The sequence below is a fragment of the Pecten maximus genome, chromosome 6 (genome assembly GCF_902652985.1).
Source record: "Pecten maximus chromosome 6, xPecMax1.1, whole genome shotgun sequence".
NCBI classification, from domain to species: domain Eukaryota; kingdom Metazoa; phylum Mollusca; class Bivalvia; order Pectinida; family Pectinidae; genus Pecten; species Pecten maximus.
The window spans coordinates 44,597,721-44,601,565 of NC_047020.1; positions in this window are offsets into that span (position 1 = coordinate 44,597,721).

Here is a 3,845-nt window from a genome sequence, read left to right on the forward strand (position 1 = left end):
GTTTTTTGTGTAAGTTAAGATGCATTAATTAAACAAATTTGTAACTTAAGAGTGGCCCTAAGCACAGGCACACCAGAAGAACAATAGACTGTTTGCACAAGCATTGCGAGTGAGGAAGATATGTAGTGAAGATACGGATTATAAAGAGGAGTGTAAAGAGTTATTAAAAAGATTCATTAACAGAGCATACGCTAGGAATTTAATTATGGAACATTTTAATTCTAGAATGAACATTTGAGTTCTATAATGAACATTTTAATTCTAGAATGAACATTTGAGTTCTATAATGAACATTTTAATTCTAGAATGAACATTTTAATTTTATAATGAATATTTATTTAATTTTTATTTTAATACAGTGTATATTGTTGCATTGATTGTACACTGTTAACAGAGAATTACCGCCCCTTATAACAATAAGAGTCAAGTGATAGGTGTACCACTTTGAGGGTATTTCAGGAGTTAAAATTGTTGCATCTTTGCCCTGACAAGCCGTAACTGGCGAAACTAGTCGGCAAGAAATAAAAGTTTATAAGCTTACTTATGTTTTGAAGCTGTTGAATGTTGAGAAACACTCCTTCCTGATGTCATCATTTTGGGAAGTGTTGAAACAGTTATTGAACAAAATAACCGTTTTGTCAGTTTTTTAAAGTCAGATTTTAACGTTTTCTCTTCTTGCAAATACTGGTATTTTGTGAAAAGAGTGTTGGTACCGTTCGCCAATGCTGCTCGCACTGGACGATGAGTCTTTAGGCTAAGCCGAGCCGTCTCAAATTCCATACTTCCACTGGAGAGAAATAACTGTTATGTACATTTTCGTGCAATATTTGAAGTCTTGATATTTTTATAAATGCATATATTGTTCAACTACATCATATATGAACCAAAAGAAACTGCAAAATAAATTGCTATCTGACTCATTATATAAATAGATATTAACCAAATTTGACTGTTTTCCCAAATGATGAATGCTAAAACATGCTACCCATGAACTACTGTATACCTGGTAATTTTCGCCCCAGGTTATTTTCGCCCTTGAACAACACAAAACATATTCGCCCCGTTTTAAATTCGCCCTAAATCGTTTTCAAGAAATATCCTTTTTCTCGTTTGTAAAATCGAAAAATTCCGTTCGTAATCCTCTAAACACTCTGAACACTCGAGACTTATCGAATTACCCAATTGTCTTACCAGCATGAGATGTGAAATGTAATCAGGTGTCAAATAAAGAATGTTTACCTGTGCTCAGATTTTCTTTTAGTCCCTATTGATTCAAGTAGTCATGAGTATGCACGGGTGATTTTAAGCAAACACGATCAATTGTAGGTTCACCGCGCCGTGACTAATGACTGACCAGTGTTTTCTTTTGTTCACATGTACATGAATGGAAGCCACAAATAAGCGACGGTGAACACATCAAATTAGTCGTGTCCATGACAGGAATTTGATTCCACTCTGTATTTAAATTTTATCATGACCCGTACTGTATAATTTAAAAAAAAATGACTGAATTTTAAAAATAACTTAGTATCGTTTTTTAATTGAAAATACTCAGCCTAGTACGTGATTTTACAGTTGAAAAGTAAGAGGGTATGTTTGTGTTCCGACTACACTTGGCCAATTAATTTTTACTGTGGTTTATTAATCCTTCAATTCAGCTTGAAATTTTCGCCTTCATCTTAAATTCGCCCTATCTTCAAAGTGCGAAAATGGCGAAAATTAAACGGGGACAAAATTTACCAGGTATACAGTATAGCCTGGTCACGTGAGTGATTTACCGTGAATGCTATACCCATGAACTGTTGCCTGGTCACATGATTTACCGTGAATGCTACCCATGAACTGTTGCCTGGTCACGTGATTTACCGTGATTGCTACCCATGAACTGTTGCCTGGTCACGTGATTTACCGTGAATGCTACCCATGAACTGTTGCCTGGTCACGTGATTTACCGTGATTGCTACCCATGAACTGTTGCCTGGTCACGTGATTTACCGTGATTGCTACCCATGAACTGTTGCCTGGTCACGTGATTTACCGTGAATGCTACCCATGAACTGTTGCCTGGTCACATGATTTACCGTGAATGCTACCCATGAACTGTTGCCTGGTCACGTGATTTACCGTGATTGCTACCCATGAACTGTTGCCTGGTCACGTGATTTACCGTGAATGCTACCCATGAACTGTTGCCTGGTCACGTGATTTACCGTGAATGCTACCCATGAACTGTTGCCCGGCCACACTAATTACAAACGTACAGATGACAGTGACTACACTACTTGTCGTCGACAGGTTTATAAACATCGGTCGACTGTAAATATGACTTCTAGGTTTGAAGACATAAGCGATGACAGGCTTTTAAATCTCATAGCGAACAGAGACCCAGCTAATACCAACAACATTATCAAGGGTTCTGTGAGTTATTAAATTGTGAATTTCAGACTGGTTTTGTTGTTGTAATTAATTCAGCTCAGTAGTCAGATAACACAAGAGGGCCAATGGGCCTGTATCGCTCACCTGGCATTAATGTCAGAAATAGTTTTAACATGAAACATCTTTGACCTTGATGAACTATGATGTAATATAATATCATACCCAAAAGTTGGGAGTTGTTAACCAGTACATGTATTAATATAGACATATGCACATTTATTTATGATTCTATTCATTTATTATGACAAAAATCTTAATGATGAAACAAAAAGTGGAAACTTACTAGTGTGACAATATCTTGGGTACTGACTTTGGTCTGTGACTGTGTACTTAATACAGTAGCCTATTGCTGTGGAGGGCCCCAGTTACTGACATCTGGAAAAGTGGGGGAAATGCACGTCATTAAACATTAACAATAAAACTATGAATTATATGAAAAAATTGAAGAAAAGGCAAAAAATGATGATTTGTGGGCCAAGATCTGGAAGAGTGATCAAAGTCTGTTTGTAAATGTTTTCCGCTGTTACTTTGCCATAGAAGACATCTTGAAGGTCCAGGATTGTGAAAGCAGGCCCTTGACAATGTATTTTGTAATTCAGTAAATAATCAATTTTTTTTCTTTAAAATTTTGGTTCCTTAATATCAGAATTGCTTTAAAGACAACTTCCTTTTAACTTCTGTAGAAGACATCAGTCAAGACAAGAAGACAGAATTCTATTGCATTAAACTCACCAGGGCATTCAGTGGGTTAAAACAAAGCAAATGTCAGTGACCCTTGACTTGTTAGTTCTGAAAGTTACAATCATAGAATGTCAAACAGTCGGGAGTTTTTTCATCAAACGATTAAGTAAGTCAATGCATACTGTGGTACAGTGTCTGTATTGTTTGTATCCAATGCAGTATTAAATCTTCTTTCCTTTTTAATTTACCAAATATACTACAGGATCAGCATTCTATAAATACTCTGATATGTTGGTGGACTCAACCTTAAAACATCAAGAACTTTTCCTTACAGCAGAGTGTGAAAAGCTTGTCTGGCGGTGGGAAAAATTTTAGCACAATACAGAGTAAACATCATTTTCTTTTCTTAAATTAAAAATATGATACTTCTACTTTTACAACAGTTACAAATTCTCATACATAAATGACCCAAGGTCTCGGGTTACTGGGTGCCTGCCCTGATACTTATTATAGATTAGGTGTCTACATTCCACAAAATGTTTAAGATAATTCTTAAAATTAATATTTTTGTGGTTAATGCTGTTGAAGTGTGTGATATAGGGGAAAAAAGACTTCATCAGATTTCATCTTGTTTGTGTTAAATTTCCCGCACTCTCAACATGAATGAAATTGTAGACGGGATTATCTGCCGTAGTTTTTCTACTCTCCTCTTGGCTATGCTCCAAAAA